At 37.5% G+C, this 25,624-nt stretch overlaps 1 protein-coding gene across 6 annotated transcripts in view; it reads left to right on the top strand.

Moving 5' to 3' along the window:
- METTL4 (methyltransferase 4, N6-adenosine) overlaps positions 1 to 25,624 on the top strand; it is a 491,081-nt gene that overhangs the window by 269,753 nt on the left and 195,704 nt on the right. For 4 of the 6 annotated variants that reach the window (XR_014807703.1, XR_014807701.1, XR_014807702.1 and 1 more), the window contains one exon: positions 23,807 to 24,011. The exons of the other annotated variants lie outside the window; for them this stretch is intronic. The gene's annotated coding sequence lies outside the window, so the exon portion shown is untranslated. The remainder of the gene's footprint in view (positions 1 to 23,806; positions 24,012 to 25,624) is intronic. 6 annotated transcript variants of the gene reach the window in all.

Here is a 25,624-nt window from a genome sequence, read left to right on the forward strand (position 1 = left end):
TTTATTTTAAATCGCAGTATCACAATTAGATACAAAAATAGAATCCAAGATAATTTATATAAGTTATATAGATTGTTTATAAACTTCAAATCATAAATGAAGGCAAGGTTGACTGCTTTTTCTACATGGCAAAATGTTCAGCATAAATCTATTAGCAAAATGAGCTCTAGCCAAGTTGTAAAACAAGTTTAGTTGTTCCTAATTACCTCAAGCTCCTGTTCTGATGGCTTTATTGTTTTCACATTTTATTTTGGTAAATTGCATGCTCATGTTTGATTCTTAGGATATCCCACCATGATATTTTACATTGCCTGACTTGAAATGACTTTTTTGTGTCTTGTTTCCTCGGAGTTCTCATTTTCCTTTGCTTATCTGAAAAAGGAGTAGTGTTATATGAATTCCTGGATAACGTATTCGCATTTATTTTTAAATTTTTTATTTATTTATTTTTAAAATTCTTATTTATTTATTTTAAATTTTTTAATTTATTTATTTATTTGGTTTTTTAGGGCCGCACCTACAGCATATGGAAGTTCCTAGGCTAAGGGTCAAATTGGAGCTGGAGCTATCAGCCTATACCACAGCCACAGCAATGCAGGATCCTAGCTGCATCTGTGACCTACACCATAGCTCATGGCAACTCCAGATCCTTAACCCACTGAGTGAGGTCAGGGCTCGAACCCATGTCCTCATGAATGTTAGTCTGCTGAGCCACAATGGGAAACTCTGATATTTGCATTTTAATAGAGTAATTATGAACAAAATGTTTTAACCCAAATAAAATTTTCCAGTTTTTTTTTGATAAATTATGGTAAATCAATGGGATGAGGGATATTTTAGAGAAAGACACATCTTTGAGAATCTTTTAAATTATCCTGTAACCTTCTCCATGTCTTTGTGAAGGTTTGAAATAGCCAAAGTGAGTTGTTCCAGTTGAATAGTGAACATTGGGTAATGTCTGGTTTAAGATTCTAGTCAAAATCCTGCGACAAGTTTCTAACATGAAAAATACTGACACAGGTAAATTCTATTCAGTACTCCTAACTATACATCTCAGAAATCAATCCAACATATGCATCCTTTGTCCTTTTCTTGAAGAAGGTCCATGCAAAGACTAAAAATTAGTCTGACGTTTATTCATTCAACATCAAGTGGAAGAAGAAATTGCATTTGTATGTATAGTAATCATATTCCTTTCATTTTCATTTCATTTATGACATTGGTAAATCCTGTTGTCTCCTTTTTTATTTTCATTCTTGCTAGAGGTTCATCAATCTTATTGACCTTTGCAAAGAACCAGCCTTTGGCCTCATTAATTTTCTCTATTGCTTCCTTCTTTTCAACTTCATTGATTTTTGCGCTCATCTTTATTATTTCCTTCTATTTAATTTGCTTTTATTTTGCTTTTCTTTTTCTAGTTTCATAAAGTAGAACCTTAGGTTGATTTGAAACCTTTCTTTTTTCTTATAATACTATAAATATCCTACTAGAAGATATTTGCAACTGTTCACAATTTTTATTATGCTATTTTTTCATTTTCATTCAGTAAAAAATATTTTAAAATTTCCTTTGAGAATTCTTTTTTTGACCCATGGATTATTTAGAAGTGCTGTTTAGCTTCCAAGTGTTTGTAACCTTTTTCTGTTATCTCTCTGTTATTGATTTTCAGTGTAATTGCATTGTGGTTTGAAAATATATTTTTCATAATTTCAATTATCTTAAATGTCTTAAGGTTTGTTTTATGATCCAGGACATGTCTTGGTAAAAGTTCTCTATACACAGTAAAAGACTGTATTGTTGAGTGGAATATTTTATTAATGTCAGTTGGTCAACAGCATTGTCTAGTCCTTATTTATCTTTAGTTTCCATCTATTACTTCTATTGCTATCAATAGAAGACTGTCAAATTCTCTAATTGTAGTCATGGATTTGCATGTGTTTCCTTTTAGTTTTTGTTTCATGTATTTTGAAACTACAATGCATATGGATAGACATTTTGAATTTACTATGCCTTATTGGGAACTGGTCATTTTATCAATAGTTGATATCCCTCTTTATCCCTGAAAATTGTCTTTGCTCTCAAGTTTACTTCATTTGATATTAATGTGACCACTACAACTTTCTGTTGATTAGTGTTTGCAATCTATGTATATCGTTATATTTAAAGTGAGTTTACCATGGACAACCTAGAGTTGATTCATTTTTTTTTTTTTTTCAATACGGACAACCTGTGTCTTTTAACTAATGTGCTTATTTAGACCATTTATATTTAGTGCACTTATTGATATGTTTGGGTTTAAGTCTACCATTTTGTTGTTTATTTTCTGCTTGTTCACATTGTTTTTTTGTGCACCTTTTTGGCTTTATTTGGGTTATTTGAATACTTTCAGTATTCTGCTTTAATTTATATCTATTGTGACTTTTTACTATATCATATTGTATAATTTTTTTAGTGGTCAGTCTAGGGATTCTAAAATACATAATTAACTTTTTATGATATAATTCAATTGACATTTTCCCCTTTAATTACAATGTAAAAACCTTACCACCTTTTAGACCCCTTTGCCCTTTCCTGTTATGCTGTAGATGTCTTATGTATTATATCTGCACTGTAAATCCCATCAATCAACATTAAAATTTTTGTTTTCAGTTGTCAAACATATTTTAAAATAATTTGAGAAGATAATGGTCTATTATGTTTATCAAAGTATTTGTCATTTTTTTTCTAGGTATTCTTTTTTTCTTGTTCCAGGTTTCCTTCTAGTGTCATTTTCCTTCTGTCTGAGAGCTTTCTTTGGCATTTCTTTTAGAGAAGGTCTGCTGGATAAGAATTATCTTAGTATTTCTTTATCCCTGATAATATCTTTATTTCCACCTTCATTACTGAAGAATATTTCCACTAAATATAGAATTCAGTGCTTACAGTCACTGAGTACTGTAAAAGTACTGTGTCTCTTCTTTCTAGTCTATATGAATCATTGTTCCCATATAGTTAATGTGTTGTTTTTCTGTGACTGGTTTAAGATTTTTATTTTTTCTTTTCACCAGTTTTATTTTGGTGAGTGTGGGCATGGATTTTTTTTTGGATTTATTCCACTTAGGGTTTGCTCTTGTATCTGCAGATTTATTTCTGTAGTCAGATTTGGGAAAATTTTAGTCATTGCTTCCTCAATTTTTTTTTTCATTGTCACACTTTCTTTCCTCTCTCTGACACTCTGATGACATGACATGAGACTTTTTGCTACTGTCACATTGCTCCCCAAGGCACCGTAAATTTTTTTCTTGATTCTTTCTGTTGTTGAGATTGGATAATTCCTGTTGCTCCACCTTTAAGTTCATGGACTCTTTGCTGTATCAGCTCGATTCTACTATTGAGGCCATCCAATATATTTTTATATCAGTTATTTTGTTTTTCAGTTTTCTCTTCTTTATTCATTTACCCAGACTTAAAAATTTAACATATTTTGCAAGAGTGTTCACAGTTACTAGTTTGAGTATTTCAGTTTTTGTTATAATCCATCAATTGTGTTGTCTTGGCATTGATGTCTGTTGATTTTCTTTTCTCATGTAAGTTGAAATTTTCTTGGTTCAGTATTTACCAAGTAATTTTGGATTATATAATGGAAATTTTGAATATTACATAATGAGACTCCAAGTCTCATTATTTAAATTCTATGGAAAATGTAGCTATTTTCATTTTAGCAGGCAATTGATCTAGTTAGTCCACAAATTCCTCCTTCTCTTCTGTGGGCTATAAGTTCAATATTTATTTCGTTTCAAAGCCTTTGTAGTGCTCTTTGACTATACCCTGGGTGAGCACCCCTCAGTGATCGTGATCAGTCTGGGGTCTAGGCAGTTGTTTATTGTTACTTCAGTTCTCAATGTCTTTGATATGCCAGTTATGATCCAAATTACACAGATGTAGGTCAAGAGTGAGCCCAGAGTTCATAAACAAACTTTATAGAGTTGCTTTCCCAAGTTCTTCTATCTTCATCATTTCCCAGGTGCCTTTTGATTTCTTGGGGCCTCTTTTCCCTAGGAATTTTGGCTCTTACAAGGTCTTGTGACTGTTACTGTCAATTCTGCCATGAGATTGTCTGGGGGCTCAGCCATGAAAAGGGAGAAAATAAACTCTCCTTCCTGAACATTAAGTGTTCCCTTTCCTAGTCCTTTTAAAGCATGTCTAGAGTGTTTCTCCTGGAGTTCAGTCTGTCTGAGCCTCAGTACTTACTTCTGGGTGTTGGGCTGCAATGAATTCAAGTTGGAGGCTACTGGAGGAGAAGAATGGTAAATTCATCACTGATTCTGTGGTACTTCAAAATTCTGGAGTTCTTTCTGATGTACTTCCTGCTGTTTAATTCTCAGAGTTTTCAAATAGTTGCCCTGAGCATTCTTTTCAGGTGTTATAGTTATATTCAGTGTGACAGAAAGGGTAAAGCATGTCATCCACTTGGAATGACAACCCTGAGATGAATTTGTAATTTTATTTATTTTTATAATTAACTAAAATTTAAATAGTCACTATGGCTAATGGCTACCATATTAGATGGCCCAGTTTTAGAATGACAGATGTAAAAGCAATTGTGGATTCCTTCAATTCATTACACTTTACCATTTGAGTTCTCTAGGAGGGTAGAATATGTCTAGGGGTCAAATTATTAATAAAATCCTGCCAGGAGGCCATGGCAATTCTTTATAAAATAGAGATAAGAGATATAAAAGCATAAAACAAATTCCATGATTTTCATAATATCATGTATATAACTCAAGACATTAAAATCTCTGTTATTTTTAACTTTTGAGAGTATATAAACTACAAAAAATAAAGTTTGAATTATTCATTCACATTACCAGAGGATAATGTTAACTAAACAATGGGCTAATAAGGCAGTCATCTAAATGAATAGATTTTTAATATAACTCAGAGCAGAAGAAACAATTCAATATTTTAATTGGATAAGATTTCAGTAGTTCCTGGTTGTTTCATCTGTAGCACAAATCTGCAAATAAAAAATAAAATAGGCAATGAGTTTTTATGTGCCCTCATTTTGAACTTTAGCATGTTCCACATAGAAACTTTACTTACAAAAGGAATTGGTGAACAAATGCGGATGCTGTCACAATTCTGGTTCCTAAACCCATGTTTCTTATTAAATCATTATTTTTCCCTATTCACCTGCAGAAAACATGATGGATGATGGAATTCATGTTATTTTCAGGATGCTACTAAAATGCCTTTTCCAATATTATGTGTTGGAGCCTGGCTGCAATGTTATGTTGAAGATTAAGACTGAAGGATAACTCCTTTATATTGACTGTGATATACTCTCAGTAGTTAACCCCACCTTAGGAAGTGATAATAAACTTGGTTATGCTAAATTTCAGGCTATAATTCCAGGTTCTCTGGAAGAGCTTTAGTAGTATACTTATGACTACATGTATGTTCTTTAACTCTAGGCATGTCATTGTCATATTTATTTTTCTGTTATCTCAATGGAATCGAATATGTATTTAAAGCTGGTGGTTTTCAAGTATCAGCTTCCATTGTCAGTGATTTAGGTAAATCTAGGAGGAGTGAAAGTGGTCTCTTGGATATACCTTTTTTTTTCCATCTTGATATTGCAAACATATCCTGGAGTTCCTGTTGTGGCTCAGTGGTAACAAACCCAACTAGTATACATGAGGATGCAGGTTCAATCCCTGGCCTCGCTCAGTGGATTAAGGATCTGGTGTTGCTGCGAGTTGTGGTGTAGGTCACAGAAGTGGCTTGGATCCTAGGATCCTGCATTGCTGTGGCTGTGGTATAGGCCAACAGCTGCAGCTTTGATTCGACCCCTAGCCTGGGAACTTCCATATGCCACAGGTGCAGCCCTAAAAAAAAAAAAAAAAAGAAAAAAAAAGAAAAAAAAATCCCCATTTCCTTTTCAATTGTCTAATTTAATTTTGTATAGAGAGTTTGGTAGTAGTAATAAGAAAGTAGAGAACTCAGGTAAATATTAATGTCTCTAGAAGTTTGGTTTCCCAGTAATTCTCTATTAATCAAAATTTATTTTGTAGTCATATAGGTTGCCTTGACAATTACAGAAACTCATATAATGCACATCAAGGAATGATTGTATTGAGACAAGATGCTTCTGAGGAGCACAAGCCACACCCAAATGATTTTCTTGGGCATATTTGAAGAACTTTCCAAGGTTTGGAGATTTGGAAATCTGGAATCACCTGTAACCCAAATATTCCTATCTACCAAGAGCAGTATTCTGCTGTTCTACAAGTATTTACTGAGTGACGGTTCTCTTGTAGATACTGGGGATATTGCAGCGAACAAAGCCTGACAAAATTTTGTTTTCATGAAACTCGCTGTGGTTTCTCTGCAATTTATGCCTCTGGGCACTCTGAGATTGATTGTTGAACCTCATTATGCTGGGTGCCGTAAATTCTAATGATCCACAGTTGTATATAACAAATGTGGAAAACTGCCATTTGTATATAACAACTTTTGGAGACTAAGCACCTGTTCCTTACTAAAAGTTCTAGATCATCTTGTTATAGATGTTCTAGAATATATTTTGTTTTATTTTATAATAATGTGATTCTTATTGTCTCTCATAGGCAATGCTCTTTCTGATGCTGAAGGACCTTATGAAAACCTGCCCATAAATTTTTTTAAAAAAAATAAGTATATAGATGCAGGACAAGAGAGGCCCTATTAATCAGTATAAGACACTTGAGCAGATCATCCCCAGAAATGAGAAATCCAGAAGGATGAGATAGATATTATACTATCATTTTGCTTTTTAACCCATCTAAAGGTTGATTCTGACCTGAATGTCTAATGGGGAGGAGGCTCACCACATATCTGCTACTTCTCTGGACACCCATTGGGTGTCCTATAATTCAGCTCAATTCTGACACAATCTACTTGGAGATAGCATTAGATTCTGTAGAAGTGTTAAGTCTCACAAGACTGATCCTCTCCCAACCTCACTTCAGATGCCAGTTGCAAGCCCAGGTTTTCATCTGTACTTCTGACCAAATGGCTTTAAATCAGAGGTTCCCCCAGCCTCTTCCTCAGGCTTGATTAATTTGCTAGAGCAGCCCACAACTCAAATAAATATTTTATTTACTACATCACCAGTTTCTTATAAAAAGATATAACTCAAGTACAGCCAGTTGGAAGAGATACATATAGCAAGGTAGGGATAAAGGGCAAGGAGCTTCCATGCTCTCTGAGCATACCATTCTCCCTGAATCTTTACCTATTCCCCAAACCAGAAGCTCACTGAAACTTATCCTATTTCAGTTTTTATGGAGACTTCATTACATGGGCATGCTTGATGAAATCATTGACCATTGGCCATTGATTCAACCTCCAGGTAAAGAGTGGAAAGAAAGTTCCACCCTCCAATCACAGAGTCAGTTCTTGCAACCAGCTCCAAAAGTCACCTCATTAACATAACAAAAGAAATGTGGATTTCCTTCACCACTTAGGAAACCCCAAGAGTGCTAGAAACAGAGATGAAAACTAAACGTATGTTTTCTGTCATAGATCACAAAATCACACCATCTATCAGTGATTGTCTGTAGGCTCTTAGGACACTAACAGTTCCTGAAGATGCAAGTGCAATATATTATTGTCAGGATACCTATGTTTGATGTCATTTTATTCCTTTAGTATGATATTAAGTGAATCATATAAAATTCAGAAGTGTGCTTCATTTACCAAATCTGACATGGAAGGACAGCTTGCTGACATGTATACACCCATCCCTCCATATCCGCAGGGGCTTTGTTCTGGGACCTCTGTGGATGCTCAGGGCCCTTAAATAAAATGGGGTGGTACACATCCTTCTGTATACTTTAAATCATCTATAGATTACTTATACTACCTAATACAATGTAAATGCTGTGTAAATAGTTGTTGCACACAACAAATTCAAGTTTTGCTTTTTGGAACTTTCTGGAATTTTGGTGGGGAATACTTTTGATCTGCAGCTGGTTGAATCTGTGAGTGCAGAACCCATGGATATGGGTAGTCAAACTTATAAGCTTTTGCACAGCAAAGCAAACCAAAAAAGAAAAAAAGAGAAAGAAAGAAAAGATAACCTACAGAATAGAAGAAAATAGTTGCAAATGATGCAACTGACAAGGGCTTAATCTCCAAAATACACAAACAACTCTTACAACTCAGCAGTGAAAAAACAAACTACCCAATTGAAAAATGGGTAAAAGACCTGAATAAGACATTTCTCCAAAGAAGACATATGAATGGTTAACAGGCACATGAAAAAATGCTCAACATCACAGATTATTAGAGAAATGCAAATAAAAACTACAATGAGGTACCACCTCATACAGGTCAGGTTGTTTCTGTATTTTGGAGATTAAGCCCTTATTGGTTGTATCATTTGCAACTATTTTCTTCTATTCTGTAGGTTATCTTTTCTTTCTTTCTTTTTTTTTTTTTTTTGGTTTGCTTTGCTGTGCAAAAGCTTGTAAGTTTGATTAGGTCCTATTGGTTAATTTTTGTTTTTATTTCTATTGCCTTGGAAGACTGACCTAAGAAAACATGTGTAAGGTTGATATCAGAGAATTTTTGCCTATGTTCTCTTCTAGGAGTTTGATAGTGTCTTGTCTCATGTTTAAGTCTTTTTTTTTTTTTTTGGTCTTTTTTTTGTCTTTTCTAGGGCCACACCCGAGGCATATGGAGGTTCCCAGACGAGGGGTCTAATCGGAACCATAGCTTCGGCCTACACCAGAGCCACAGCAATGCCAGATCCGAGCCGCATCTGCGACCTACACCACACCTCATGGCAACGCAAGATCCTTAACCCACTGAAGGAGGCCAGGGATCGAACCTGCAACCCCATGGTTCCTAGTCAGATTCATTAACCATTGAGCCATGACAGGAACTCCTGTTTAAGTCTTTGAGCCATTTTTTTAACTTTGTATTTTTTATTTGTTTGTCTTTTTAGGGCTGCACCTGAGGCATGTGGAGGTTCCCAGGCTAGGGGTTGAATTGGAGCTGTAGCCGTTAGCCTACACCACAGCCACAGCAATGTCAAATGTTAGCCACATCTGTGACCTACACCACAGCTCATGGTAACTCTGGATCCTTCACCCAATGAATTAGGCCAGGGATCGGACCTTTGTCCTCACGGATGCTAGTCAGATTTGTTTCCACTGAGCCATGATGGGAACGCCTTTAAGCTATTTTTGAGTTTATTTTGGTGCATGGTGTGAGGATGTGTTCTAGTTTCATTGATTTTCATGCAGTTGTCCAGTTTTTCAACACCACTTGCTGTCTTTTCCCTGTTTTATATTCTTGCCTCCTTTTTGAAGATTAATTGACAGTAGGTATATGGGTTTATTTCTGGGTTCTCTATTCTGTTCTCTTGGTCTTTATGTCTGCTTTTGTAACAATACCCACACTATCTTGATTGCTGTAGCTTTGTAATAGTGTTTGAAGTCTGGGAGAGTTATGCCTCCTGCTTGGTTTTTTTCCCTCAGGATTGCTTTGGCAATTCTGGATCTTTTGTGGAAGTGTTATTCACACCAATCTGTTGGCTCTACCCCTTAGGTAGAACTTCCTGGATGGTAAAATATCCACATACTTAAGGTAAATTTTGACACTCATAGGTTATATAATTGCCTCTCATGGCAGATGCACATGTTTGAGTCTGAGCTGAGTAGGGTTGCCAGATAAAGTACAGGATGTCCAGATAAATTTGGATTTCAGATAAAAAAGGAAAAGCCTTTAGTATATCCACAAGTATAAGTGTATGTGAGTATAACCAAATATTACTTGGGGTATGCTATAATAAGTATATGTATATAAATTTGTTTGTTATTTTTCTGAAATTCAAATTTAACTGAGCATTCTTCTTCTTCTTCTTTTAATGGTATGAATGACCTTTATTGTTTGTAAAAGAAGGAGGAAGAGGAAGGGATATGACAGCTTTGGCTCCTGGGGCGGCTCCACAGACTTCATCACAACCTTCCCAACTGAACATTCTATATTTTTATTTGCTAAATCTGGCAGTGGTAGATTTGAAGCTCATCTGGAGGTCCAAATCCTGGATGGGCCAACCTTTGGGGTGTGTGGTGGAATCCTAGACCTCCTTCCTTTTCAGGAACATTTTGGTTTTTAGTGATATTAGCATCCTCTACATATGGTGTCCTAAAATGGATACTTAAGTACTTTTTAGAAAATTCTACTAAGTATTCACATTAGTGGCATGAGTAGCTGGCTGGTGATGAATCGTATTCCCCTGGAGCAGCATTTAATTTTAATACCACAAAACCGATGTAGGAAATATAAAATCAGAGTGGTGCCAGGAGTCCTGAACCATGCCTACTGTGCTTCTCTGTCTTCTGTGGTGGGTCCTTCATCATATGTGAGGACATCTGGGACTTCTTGGCATGCATTTGGAAAACTACTGGTTTAGTATCAAGAATTAGTTGACAAGATCACGAATCATTAAAAAAGTCCCTTTCCACTCTCTTTGGGATCAAGCATTCTAAGTACTCAATGGGTATGAGACCATTTTTTTTTCCCTAAAGAAAAGGAAATTTAATGGGATATATTTCTAATGGTGAAAATATTTGGAAAAAATATATTAACTTGGCAAGGGGGAAGTTCTATCTCCTCACTTTTTTTTTTCGTCACAACTCTCTCCACAATGCCTTTTATTTTTTCATAGGAAATGAGACCCTATTTTAGTCTCAGGACAAAAGATGTAGTATGTCTTTTTATTTGCTTTTGATTAAATTCTCACCATTCTTTAAGATCCGCAGATAATTACTCAAAGAGTCATAGATCAGTTAAGAATACTGGAGTACATCGAGATAATACATACAGTATTTCAATTAATTTTTGTATGAATCTCTATCAGTTTTTTCTTTGTGCTATTGTCATTGTTGGATAATTTAACATTTGTATGAGCATATTTAATTATGGTTGGTTTTCGAGTGGGCAAGGTCACGTGGAAAATGCCATCTTGAGGAGTCAGATATGTACTGTGATTCTTAGAATTCACTTTGAAAATCATCTGTTAAAATCAGTTGTGCTCTCATGGAGTTCTGGCTGTAGCACAACAGGATTGGCGGTGTGTTGGGAGCTCTGAGACCCAGGTTTGATCCTGGCCAGACACAGTGGCTTAAGGATCCAGTGTTGCCGCAGTTGTGGCTTAGGTTGCAAATGTGGCTTGGATATGATCCCTGGCCCGGGAACTCCATAAAAAAGAAATTGAGGGATACCATCTCTATTTCAAGTTAAGATGCTATGTAGATTTGATGTGTAGGGTACTATCACAGAGTAGGCCTTGAAAGTCCTAATTCAGGCAAAACTTGATACTGGGGAGTCTTGGGTCCTGGTCCTAGGCTCCTCCCATCAGCATCATGTCCCTCATTTCTTCCCTTCCTGTCTAGTTCCCTTCTTTTCCTTTACTTTCTCTCTTTCTGGCTTGCTCTTTAAATGACCTTATCCCTTTTTATAGAATGCCCTCTTTCCCACCACCCAAGTTAGATATCCTTGATACTTGAATTTATTCTCATTCTTGGCAATTGGAGTGGGCAGGTGGGCTTGGCAAATAAGATGCCAGTACCTGGGTTTGAACTGAAGGTTAGTGACTTGAAGAATCAGGGAGTGTAGAGAATTCATCTGGGTGGGAACAAGGATCACCAAGTCTTCATCCTGGGGAAAGCCCAAATCGTGATACCAGTGGCCACATTCAGTGTCCAGGGCCAGCAGCGGTGGCTGCCATGGCCTCCACAGAGGAACAGTGGCATGGTTTTCACTGTTTTTCAGGCTGACCAGTGTTCTCTGGTTTCTGTTTATTTTCTGAGTGTGTTTCTCCAAACCTCTTGGAAATTCTGTGAGCTGTCCAACATCTTTCCAATAAATTTCATTTATACTTAAATTAGGAAGAGTTATTCCTATTGTTTGTTGATTGCCATGATGACTGTGTTCTTAAATTTATCCCAGACTTCTTTTTTGAGCTTCAAATCCAAATGCCAATGTAAATTTTCAACTTGGATATCTTACATTAGAGTCATCTCAAATTTTTATATCAAAACTGAACTTTTGTTCTTCTCCCAAGTCCGATACTTCCTCAGTCTTCCTTGCTCCATAACCTTACTCATTCCAGTCATCTGGCATCAGGTTGGATGATGGATTGTTGATTTGATCTGGCTGCACCAGGCCAGAGACCAGCAAATAGCCAAAGCAATTGAGTAGGAGAATAAAGTACCTTTGAGAAGGGTTCAAGAATAATTTCTCAAAGGAACTGCTTCACTTATGTCTGATGTTGTGTCTGCATCCATCAGTGTTACCCTGAGACACCCATGCAGGTCCTTGAACATGCCCAGCTCTTTCCATTCTCAGGCCCTTTGCACAGGCTGCTCACAGCATGTGGAAATTTCTTCCCTCCTTAACTCTTCCCATCCTTTAGCTTAAATAAAATTTCTCTGCCTCCTCTGGTCCTCAAAACTATATTAATACCTCCTGGGTTATTTTCCTTTCTTTCTTTCTTTTCTTTTTCTTTTTTTTTCTTTTCTGCTTTTTATGGCTACATTTGTGGCATAAGGAAGTTCCCAGGCTAGGGGTCAAATAGGAGCTACAGTTGCTGGCCTACACCACAGCCACAGCAACATGGGATCTGAGCTGAGTCCGAGACCTACACCACAGCTCACGGCAATGCTGGATTCTTAACCCAGTCAGTGAGGCCGGGGTTCGAACCTCTATCCTGATGGATACTAGTCAGGTTTGTTTCTGCTGTGCCACAACGGGAACTCCCCCTTGGGTTGTCTTCTATTTTCTCCTAGGTAGTAACTAGAAAATTTGAGAGTCTGTATTCCATTGGAAAATCTGTATTTATTTGGGTCTGCATTTATTGTCCTAATGTCTGTTTCCTCCACTAGACCACATACTTCCTGAAGGTACCAATGTTGTTTACTCTATTCATTGTATCCCTAATGCTTGCACAGTGTGAGGCTAGATGTTAAAGAGGTATTTGTAAAAATTAATAAATAAAAGAAAATCTTAACCTTGTGGGGAATGGAAGTGAGAAGAGGATAAATTAGAAAGGAAGCTCCATTGCTCCTGCCATTTAGTTAATTTATCAAATCATGTCCTTACCTCTGGAAAAAAAATACCTTTTATTTATTTTATTTTGTTTTATTTTATTGTGGCATGTGGGAATTCCAGGGCCAGGGATCGAACCAGAGCCATTGCAGAGACAATGATGAGTAGTTATGCTGTAGGCCACAAGGGAAGTCCAAACAAAGTTACTTTTAAGTGGCTGGCATTTCCAGTTCAAGGAAAATATGATCTGGTAGGTTTTTGTGTCGAATATTCTAGGTCTCTTAATCCTTTTGCCTTTCTCAGCCCCACACATATGAGTACAATCAAGAGCCTCCTCCGTAGGCCTTGGGCCGTTCATGATCGTTATTACTTACCCAGAGTTGTACCAAGTTTCCTGTCTTTCTTACCAGCTCTGCTCTTCTTCCTGGCTGCTTAGTTGTCTAACATTGCTTCTGTTGATGTGGATCTTTCCAGAAATTCTAAGGACTCTTCTTATCTATTAGAAAAGACAATTTTCTGTTCATGATGTATAGGCGCCTGGGTTCTGCCAGCTGTCTCCCTTTCTCAGCACAGTCTTAGCAGATAAGCTACCTGTGTCATAGTCTTTCTGTTTTGCACACTGGGCTTTATTTATGCAGTCAGAAGACAGCTAAGAGGAGCCACCTAGCTGTCTGCAAAGAAGTGCAGAGCATAGTGTCACCTCAATTCCCCAGCTCCCAAGCTTTCTTCGTGGAGAAAGACATAAGCCACATTATCTTCGGACAGCTTCTCTCTAAGAAACCACAGTAGGTACCTGTTTTTCCTGTCATCCTAATAGTCTGAGAATTAGCAATAGGGAAATCCTCTTTTCCCCTATGTTTATCCTTGTCCTACATTTTCAGGCTCCTAGGCGTGGGTCACTCGAAGCCATTTATAACATAGCCCTCTCTATCCCTGAACCATGAGTTACTGGTATGGGAGAGAGAGTTAATTCATCAGATTCTTGGAAGCATCAATCCTTTTACAGCAAAACTCAGTAACTTTTCTGATTTGTTAAATATGAAGAAATAAATTTTCTGATAAAGAACTTGATAGGAATGGTCTGAAACCTTAGGAAAAGTTTAGGCTGAAGAGTTAGCTTCTTCTGAATTCATAAGTTTGCAAATTTGCTGGGCCAAAGTTCTCCCTGATGATGGCACAGCTTTTGGAGTCTCAATTGTGTCTGGCTCTTAAAATTTGTAGTGATAAAATATATCTTTTAATACTCAGGGCAATGATTAAATAATTGCCTTGAACAGAGAACACTTCTGAGGCATGAGTGATTATGAATTCTAAATTTCGAAGCTCTTAGAACTCAAAAAATGTAATCATAGCACATTTTTATTCTAACTGGTCAGTATATTATGGATTGCATTATTCTTTACTCATTGGAAAGTGTATTTAAATCTATAATACCAACACTGGTGGGAATGGATATTATTATGAACAACCAAAATAATGAATTTTATTTATTTATTTATTTATTTATTTATTTATTTATTTATTTATTTATTTATTGCTTTTCAGGGCCACATCCACAGCATATGGAGGTTCCCAGGCTAGGGGTCGAATTGGAGCTACAGCTGCTGGCCTACACCACAGCCATGGCAATGCCGGATTCAAGCCGTATCTGCGACCTACACCACAGCTCACGGTAATGCTGGATCCTTAATCCATTGAGCAAGGCCAGGGATTGAACCTGCAATCTCATGGTTTCTAGTGTGATTTGTTTCCACTGAGCCATGACAGAAACTCCCAAAATAATGAATTATTTTAAAATCAATGTGATGCTTTCTATCTAGTGATATAGACAACCTAACCCATTTATTTATGTTTTGCTTGGGCTAACATTAAAATCAATTTTCAACCCTTGACCGTGTACTTATGAGTGCTAAGGTAGATGATGTGCAGGTGTTTTATCTTCCTAACTCATAAGGGCCCCCTGCTTTTCCCCAAGTCTAGTCCCTTACCGTTTCCTCACCCTTCCCACAAGAACTTGACCGTCCACCATCCACATGTTGCTCTTGCATCTCCTTTTTCTATTTTCCATTGATTCTTTCTTCCAAGCCTATGCTTACTCCAAGGTCCCCAAAATATTAAAAATAAGACACACACACACACACACACACACAAAGTCTTTTAAACCTGTTTTCTCCTCAGGTTGTCTCAACACTTATTTCTTTAACTGCCAGTTCTTTTGAGATCAGGATGTATACAGTCTACCTTCACTTCTTCATATTATATCACTTTTCAGGCATTTAAAAATTACTTTTACCTTCATTTCTGTATTGGTTTCCTATGGCTACTACAATAAATCACCACAAACTTGGTGACTGCAAACAGCACAGATTTATTCTCTTATAATTCTTGAGCTGGCATTTCAAAATCAGGTTCACTGGGCTGAAACCGAGGGGCTGGCAGGATTACCCTCCACCTGACCCCCCAGGACTCTGGGGAAAGAATCAATTTCCTTGCATTTTTCAGCTCCTAGTGGCCATCTATATTTTTTGTTCCATAGCTCCTTCCTCCACTTTCCAAGTCCACATCGTAGCATCTTCTGCTGGGTCATCTCTTCATTTTCTCTGCTAACTATGCTTCTACCTCCCTTCTCTAGAGATCCTTCTGGTTGCATTTAGGGCTCCCCCAAATAATCCAGGATAATCTCACTTCAGATCCCTTAATTCAGTCACACTTGGACTCTGTGAGAGTGCATATTCCACATACCACACCTTCATCACCTTCCTGACCACAAACCCAAAGGCATTACTCCTCCCTTTCTCGGCCTTTGGGTAGCATTTAACAGTGACTGCTTCTTGAAACACCCCTTATATCTGACTTCTTCATCATTACTGCTATTTCTCTGACAACCATATTGTGTCTTTCTCTTCTTTCTGTCACTCCTAAATGTAGGTTTTCTTCAGTATAATCTCCTAAATTTTCTTTCTTTCTTTCTGGACTACCTGCCTTGAGCATCTCCTTCATATCTGTGCCTTCTCAGTCTTTATCTCCTGTTAGACCCTCTTTAGGACTCTGGCTCTCATTCCTAGCTGCTTGCTAGACATCTTTCACATAGACAACCTGAGGTTTAGTAATGAGACTGAACTCATTACCCAGCTCAATAGACCTCTTCTGCTTCCTTGATCAGCACTGCAGTTAATGACTCAACATTCAGAAGAATAATATAAGTCTTTCTCTTTCTTTGTCTTGGCCACTACCTTATTTTAGGCCCTAATTGCCTCTGATAGAAACTGTATTAGTAATTTCCTAACAGATTTTCCTCCCTGTGATTCTTAGCCATTCTCTACTCTGCTTCCAGAGTCAGCTTTTTAAAGCCTCACTCTAATTGATGTAAATTTTGCATTAAGAATCCTCATGTTCTAATCCTATGTTCTGATTAGAAACCAGATTTGTGGCCTTCCACGCTCTCACCAACTTGATTTTGGGTATAACTTATAGATTTACCCCCCATTTCTGTACTCACCTTAGGCTCCTGCCACAGCCCACCAAATGTGAAGAGTTCATGTCTCTGTGCCATTGCTTATTCTATTACATTTATTTCCTCATTTTTCTTTATGAAAATCTCACAACACAGACCTTCAGGCAGAACATAATATGCAAAGGCATGACAGCAAAATGTATTTTAAATTTAAATTATTATTCAATTTTCTCCTTGCTTTGCCATTACGGAGAGCTAGTTCTCCATAAAGAATGCCTTCCTCAGAACTGGAGGTCCTGTCTGAATTTTCTGTTAGTGAAAGGAAGGCTGTACTTAGTCACAGACCTGGTTTAAATGTTCATTTCTTTCATTCATTCTTTTTTTATTTTACATTCATTCTACAACTCTTTAATGAATATCTATTATGTGCTGGACACTATTCTAGACCCTGAAGGATAAAATGGCAAGCAAAACTAAGATGATCCCTGCCTTCTGGAGGTTATAGATTAGTAGGGAAACAATATTAATCAAATACAATAAGATAAAAGTCAGTGCCATGTGTGTCAAGTACTAAGAAGAGGTGCTCAGTTTTATTGGAATATATCAGTGGGGTGCTGACCTAGACTGCAGAGTTCAGGAAAGACTTCTCTGAAGAAATGATGAATGAATAGCAAGCGGGAGGGAGGCATTCTCCAAAGGCCTAATCTACACATTACACAGAGATTAATTTGGGGAAGAAAAACTCACTGAAAATATCCATTTAGCTATGAATTGGGAATATAGATTGTTAAATGTAGAGATTATATTCTCTAAATGTACCTCTGAAAATATAAAGCTATTTTAAGACCAAACGTGGCTCTAAGGTATATCTCAGCACTTATGATGGGTGTGCTGAGGTGTAAATATCTTTACAACGCTATCTGGGATCCCATAAATAGCTTTGTGAGAAAGGTCGATATGTTTTGCTTTTCCAAAGTGTTTCTGAACTGTTCCATAGGAATAATTCTTATTTCCTGAGGAGCACTTGGATTGCTCATTGTTAACTAAACAGCTCAAAACAAGTTGCTCTCTTAAAAATCATTTCTCTTTTGCTTTTAATGCCAGAAAGCAGAGAGTTTTTCTCCTTTCAAGTACATCAGTTTGAAAGCCTCCTAGTGTTGATCTAGTTTACGTGTGTAGAAACTATAAACTGGATGAGAATTTATCACAATTTAAAACTGCTATTTATTTAATCATATGTTGTTTAATCCATACACATAAAGCACCCATTGGTTACAGTCATGAAGCTTTAGGAATGCTGATATTGATATTTAAGAATCTTATGAAGAGGATGAAATTCTAATACATCTGTAATTTAGTTGAAAATAATTTGTGACAAATCTGTAATTTATCAACTATCTAATGAAAATTCTTATGTAGTGAAGCAAGATCTTTCAAAAAAAAAAATAATAATACAGCAATGAGCGTGTTTCTCCATGGAGCCTGTTTCCGGCCTCAGTGTGTTCCTTGCCCATTGCATCCTGTGACTTTATCTTTCATCTAGTCATTTACAGTCAAAATTCAAAAATATAGAAGTAACCTAGCTGAATATAAAGGCAAGGATTTTAACTAATGAAAGGATTTTAGAATCCATTTTCAATATTGAAAGACATGGTCAAATTTCGACGCATGTTTTAATATATACTCCCAACCTAAATGTTACCAGGATTCCTAGAGATGAATGAGGAACTAACTTTTGATTTAGTCCTCCTGAACTGAGTTCAGAAATTGCCCTTGAGAGTTCCTGTTGTGGCACAGCAGAAACGAATCCGACTAGGAACCATGAGGTTGCGGGTTCCATCTGTGGCCTTGCTCAGTGGGTCAAGGATCCAGCATTGCCGTGAGCTGTGGTTTAGGTCGCAGATGGAGCTCAGATCCTGCATTGCTGTGGCTCTGGTGTAGGCCGGCAGCTGTAGCTCTGATTAGACCCCTAGCCTGGGAACCTCCATATGCCATGGGTGTGGCTCTAAAAAAAAGCAAAAAAAAAAAAAAAAAAAAAAAAAGAAAAGAAAAGAAATTGCCCTTGGTTCAGGCCATATTAAACAAAGTTTCTACTTGAGAGTAGTTTGTGTCCTGTACTCTGTGGTCTCATGTAGTATATTGATAACCTTGCCAGAGGTGGGTGACTGTGGGCCAGTTTAATACCCATTGAGCCTACCTGCAGCAGGGCTATGCCTCCAGTCTTCATCTTCTTGGAGGAAGCTAGTTATTTTCCAAAAGGTGCAATATGACTCTCAATCAAATATCAGCAAACCTGGGGTCCCAGGTGGGGACCTAACCCCTAAGAGGTGTTGGTGATTACTCCGCTGTGTGCCTTGACTGGCTGCCTTCAATATTCTTTGATATAGAAATTTTATTTGAATTATTTATCCATGTCATAGCTGGGTCAAGCCTTTCTGTCCATCTTAGCCTGCTATCAACATGACCAGTAGAGTGGTTGAGCATTATAAGGTCATTTAAAAACATTTGGGTTGAATCATGCTCTTGCCTAAATAATTAGCTTAGAATAAATGTAGTGGTATCTGTCATTTGTTAAATGGTAAGAAGTTAAAGATTTCATATCTTGAAATTTTAAGTATATCATATTTCATATAAAATAAAAATATGCCAAGCAAAAATGATTATTTAAAATTCTTATGGGGATAGTAAAAAATTATTTAGAATGTGGAAGTGTTTTTTGTTTTTGTTTTTGTTTTTTTTTTACACCACAGCTCACAGCAATGCCGGATCCTTAACCCACTGAGTAAGGCCAGGGATCAAACCCGCGTCCTCATGGATGCTAGTCAGTTCCTTAACTACTGAGCCACGATGGGAACTCCCTAGAATGTGAAAGTGTTTTTAATTCAAAAAGTTAGGAAATGCTGGCTCAAGGGAAAAGCTATGCTACCCTGAACTAGACTGTTTTGGTGGGAAAAGAAAGGAGAACATGAGGAAAAGAGATCTTTTCAACACTTCCAAATGTGACAAACACCTAATGAAATATCCAGGGGATGATTACACACAGGTAGTTAGTGAGATTAGACTCCACCATTCTTCTGTATATTCTTTGTACAGAAGCAGTGCATTGCAAAATCCTCACTGTGTACTCAGCCCAGTGCAGACACAGCAAAATGATGCTCTTAAACATCCAATGTGCCTGCTGTCCTAAATGTGATTTCAATTTCAGGGATTTGACAAGAATAACCAGCATTGATATAATGTTAGTGATGTCTATTATGGTAAATTATTTTCACCGAGGGAAAGTGTATTTCCATCCTTCATGCTTTTATCCACTTTTAATACTCCATAAGAGCTTATGAAAGTTTTGAAACTATAGTTTTAAAATAATAAAATGAAGGTACCAGTTAACGAAAGAATATCTTGAAAAGATAAACTTTATATTTTTTAGGGTCCTTAAATTGGCCTTGCAGAGTAGAAAGATCAGAAATTGCTAATTCCACCTCTCTGAGGACCTGAGAATCTAATCAATAAATGTAACATTTTCACACTTTTGCTTCACTTAGAACTAGAGATTCTATTTAAAATTCTCTTAGAACAAGTTTCTTTTTTTTTTTTTTCCTGGAAATAAGACCTAGGCTGTAGAAAACATTGCAGCTAATGTTCAGTCCCTGAAAGTAAAAACCTCTCACTAAAGATGGTGACATGAGGTATATCATATCACCTGATGAGCAAAAAGCAGATTTTTACATTTAAGATGGGAGAATGGGCAGTGGGTACTGGTCATGGTGGGAAGAAGACAGCAGCTATGACTAAGTATTTTAATGACAAAACGTACCTGTTAGAGCTGGGCTGAGAAGTGACAAACCCTGTAACATCCATTAGCCACTCAAAATGAGCATCCCTTCTAAATCTGAAGATGGGGCTAAAGAAATAAAAAGCCTCATTTCATCTTTACAAATAGGATATTTCCCCTTGGATGGGAATACAAAATTCAGAATCAACCTGGAAAGCAACCAGTTTCATTGGGAAGGGGCAGAGTTGAATGTGGATTGTTTGGAGTCCCTCCTGAAATTACAAGGAAAGAAACCCCGTATCATCCTTTTGCATCCATACAATTCCTTACAGAACTTTTGCTACTTTATCTAATGTTCTACCTACATTACCTCAATCATTCTTTCATGGTTCCTACATCTCTGTCTTCCACCCAGAAAGGATGACTGACCCATTGGTAATATTTCTGTCTATTTTCACAGTCCTTTACCACTCTAGGGTCATTTAGAACATTTAGTACATCAGATTGCTGTAGCACCAATTGGACTTTTGATCATATAGCAGATTGATCTCATCTGATTCTCATTGCCCATACTAAGAACAGAAATTTTGGGTAAAGTATTTTAGAACATGCATTCAAACCATAAAAGTATATCTAAAGGACATAGTGTAGTTTAAAAGCAAGATAGAGAGATTTCGAGATACCAGAAATGAAGTAGGGCCCTAGGGGTGAAAAGGTGTTGAATCTGCATGGCACATGTCTCAGAGGCTGGGGTAGGGTCTTTAAAGGAGACTGGAAATCATTGCTCACTGGCATGGCATAATGACTGAAAGTGAGCTGTCCATTCTAGGCCAATAGAGTGGCAAAAAGATACCGAAACACCAAGACTTCCATATGTGGATGTGAGGGCATACCTGTGAATGTTTTATCATGGCCTTTCTCTGGAGACCCCACGTAGATTTGATCTTGCAATCCCAATGTCAGATCCATAAAAGCTTCAAGAAAATTTCATGTTCCCTTTGTTCCCTGAGATATGCCATTTAACCTGTACCTTTTTGTTTTCAACCTTTTAAAACAAACCTTGCAGCTCTAACCCTATCAAAACCTTTTCTTGGGCAATCTGTGACCATTATCACTTCAAATATTGTTTCTCCCCAGTGTTTTCAACCCTTTCTGGACCTTTAATTATATATATGGTGGATGTCTCTTTAGTTAAAAGAGGTCCATATATCATTCATACCCTTTCCTGTATTTTTCATTGCCTTTACCCTTTTTGTTTCTGCTTATGTATTTTCAACTGCCCTATCTTCCAGTTTAAATAATTCTTTCTTCTGCTGTAATATATCCACTGAATTCTTAGGTTTAGTTGTTAATTTTTTAAATTCTAAAATGCTTGTTTTATTATTTTTCCAGTTATTTTGAAAATTTTTCCATTTTGTCATTTATTATCATGAATTATTAATTATGGATTTGTAAAATTCTGTATCTGATAATTCCAATAAATATGTGACTTTTGAGTCTATTTTTATTGCTTATTTATTCTCTGGATTCTGTTTCTTGGTCTCTGTACTTTTTACTGAGTGTTGGACTTCATGTAGAGACTCCAGGCAGTGCCATCTTCCTCCTCTGAGAATCCCCTTTATCATCAGCTAGGCAGGAAAAGTAGAAGCTGACCATTGCCCTAATCTAATCAGGAATTAAACCAGTTAAAGATTGGTTGGAGTTTTGTTGTTTTCTCTCACTTCTCAGGTTTAGTCAGCCACACTCGCTATTTGGTGTATTATTTGTTAAATGACATTGAATTCTACAAAAAGAGCAAAGATCACATGGACCCTACCTTAGTAGAGATTTGTTTGTTGGAAGCCACTTCTCCCTTCTTACACATTTGCCACTTTTAGCCAAGTGTTCCCAGTGATCTGCTCTAAGCAGATGTTTGTCAAATGGGGATTCACAAAATCCCCATGCTCATGTTTGTCAAATGGGGATTCACAAAATCCCCATGCTCAGGTTACTCCCAAGATCAATTTTTAAACTTCTTCCAAGACCCAAAGTGCAGCCAACATTGAGTGGAGAGTAACGATTATGGGGCTGGTTTCTGCTGAATTGTGTGAAACAGAACATAGCCACCTGTCAAAACTTTTTGTTGTATGTCCTTAAAGCACTTCTGTTTGCTTTGTTTTACTCTTTAGGTCTTGCTAATCCTATTCATTCAACAGATATTTAACCACTAGTCTTTGCATACCGTGCCTTAAGAGAATATATACAATGTATTAAACAGGGTCATCTTTCCTTTTAGTAGCTTACAATCTGATGGGTGGAGCTGGACTCCCAAGCAGTGAATTTATAGTGTGAGAAGTGCTGTGACAAGAATACTGTGACAAGAATAAGTACAGCGTGAGGCATCTGATCTGGTCTCGGGAAATGATAGGCTTTCATGAGGAAGAAGATGGAATAATTCAGGCAAAAAACAAAGGGGGAAGGAAGGAAATGGTATAGATAAAGGCAACAGCATAGGCGAATCCTTGAGGTAGAATACAGAAGGCACCCTTAAGGAACTGCACTTTCCTAGGACCATGTATTTGGTGTTTGTTCTGCTCCTTCTGCCTCCTGAAACGTTATGTTTCCTGATTTCAAAGGCTTTATGTAACTCACTTGTTCTATGATATTTGTGTTTCTCTAGATTCTTTTCAACTGTCTGGGTTCCAAATGAGGCAATTTCAACTGATTTTTTTTCCCATATACTTGTCAGATTTGCCATTTTTAGATGCATATTTTCATTTTAACCTATGGCACCATCCTAGATGCTTTGTCTTATTCACATGTGGTTGTTTGAAATTATTCCTAATTCATTCATTGGTACAATAGAACTGCAGCACTTACTATGTGCTGGACTTCTATGTATTGGTATCAGTGGGGACATAGCAGTCACCGAAATAGACAAGCGTCCCCATACTCGCAAAACTTATCCTTAACTTGTGGTCACTGACCATAAAGTATGCTTCTGAATCTCCCATTTAGGTTGAACTCCCAGTCTGGTCCAGCATCTCTTATCTTGGCCTTGGTCTTCTGCTATCTGTGTTCTTAATGAGATCTTTCATGTGTTTTTAGTCAGCATGGAGAACCCTCACAGGGTCAACAAACTATAGCTTAATTAGCCACTTGTTTTTATAAATTAAGTTTATAGGTCCATGGCCATGCTCATTTATTTAGTTATTATCTGTGACTGCTTTCAGGCTACACCACCAGAGCTGAATAGTTGCAACAGAGACCATAAGACTCACAAGCCTCCAATATTTACTCTCTGGTCCTTTATGAGAGTTTGTCCATCCCAATCTGTTCCAGATCATTGACCATAGGCTTCTGAGTTCTTCTTAGCTCTCACTCTGATTCCTTATCTCTCTAAGTTTGGTTCTGTTGTTGCAAGAGAACTCTTATTCCCCACTCCTGATGAAAATGAGCATGGAAGAACTAGATTTAATATCCCTGATTTTCCTGTCTACTCTCTGCTTCTTCCCTAGAGTCAGTGAATGACCTCCCTGACTGGCACGAGTGGACGAAGAACCTGGACAGGAGAGGCTTAACCTCTTCTCTTTGCTCCTTTTGGATGGCCTGCCTGTGGAGAGGTGCTTCTTGCTTGTGTCTTCCCCTCATGAGAAGCTTAAGGGAGAAGACATCATTCCTGCAGCATAGGTCTGAAGTTAGGGAGCAAGTTCAATCAAACTGGTGCGTATGCATTCTCCAAAGGGCATTCTAATGATAAAAGGAGATACTTTAATCTTATATACCTGACCCTTTCATTTAGTCTCAAATGGTTCCAAACTTACATAGGGAAAAAAAGTCAAGTATCATTTATTACACACTCAATAAAACCTCAAATTTTGATGCATTAGGCAGTAGCCTTGAGAAATAGATGAGGACTAAAATTTGGAGAGCAGAATAAACACACACTGATGTGTCTCCTGGAGTATCTCTGAGAGATGGGCTTAGGAAGATAGTATGTGTAGGGTTTTAACCTTGGCGTGTCACAGCAGCTTATGGAGGCTTTGGCAGGAAAGTGGCTATTTCTTATTTGTGGATCTTAGTAAACTATTGTTACAGGGATGAGAGCAAATGCTGATGATCAGACATTTTGGTAGGCATGCAAAACTGAAGTAACATTTCAACTAAAGGGCAAAAAGAGCCTTTCTGTAAATAGGCTTTTTGAGGGTTAGGATATAGAACAAATTGTGTTGCTTTTACTGTTTTTCAGTCAGGTGTACAGGCCAGGATATTAGGTGGAAAAGCATACTTTGCAGGTTGTGCTAAATCAGCTTTCAGGCCTGCAGCTGCCACCTTCTGGGGAGGACTTCCTTGGGGCTGCCTGGGCTACTGTACCTGGAGGGAGAGCGAGCAGTGCCTGGGAGTTACAGAAGTCCACTGCCCAGTCCTCTTTTGACAAACATCAAGGTGAAATTTATATTTCCAAACTTTCTGAGGCTTCAGGCTGAGGCTGGACTTTACCTGAAATCAAATCTTTTTTTGGCCTTTTCTCCTTCTCTATCCTGCTTTCTTTATCCTCTCTCTGCTGGAGCACTTGATTCATAAATCACTTGTGTTCAAACACTTGACTCAGGATTTTTTTCTGGGAGAACCTAACCTAATACAGTATTTTTAAAAATGACCACACACACACACACACACACACACACACACACACGCCTGGGTGTGAAAGAAAAGGGAAGTTAAAAGAAAGGAAGCTCTTTGATCCAGAGAGCAGTATTGGCCTCACATGTAGTAGAGATAGAAAGGGGTCATCTGAGCATTAAACCTTCCTAAAAGAACCTGCTGAATGAAGAAGACAAAATACTGGATATCTATGCCATTACTGTAGAAAACATATAGTAAAAACAAATGCTAATTGCAGCCCAGAACATTGAAAACTGAGGGACGATGTTGTCTTCATCACATTAAGGAGGCGTGGATCCTCGTGAGAACCCTAGAAGCACTAGATTCAGACACATAAATAGAGGTTTCAGTTCAGAGTCTTCTGAGGGTGATTTTCCAGTTGAAGTAAATGTGGGTATGAAAGGGCAACCTCCCCTAGGAGGTGTATTTTGTAGGCCTAAGTGTTTCCAACATGAGAAGCCATGGAAGCAACCTGACTGTTGCAAAACTGCAAAGATCTGTTCAGAAGACACAGTGAAGCCCACCCTAAACATGATACTTAGGTGCCAGGAACACCAGTTTCAAAGGGGAACTGTGTACCAAGAGGTGTTAAAAATGACGGATGGAAAGATGAGTCACAATTATGACCAGGGGTGTTGGGCTGCTAATATTGCAAATTTGCATAGTTTGCA

The sequence above is a fragment of the Sus scrofa genome, chromosome 6 (genome assembly GCF_054392235.1).
Source record: "Sus scrofa isolate SSC_HxYL_T2T_F1_AM1 chromosome 6, Sscrofa_HxYL_maternal_Yorkshire_Landrace_v2.0, whole genome shotgun sequence".
NCBI classification, from domain to species: domain Eukaryota; kingdom Metazoa; phylum Chordata; class Mammalia; order Artiodactyla; family Suidae; genus Sus; species Sus scrofa.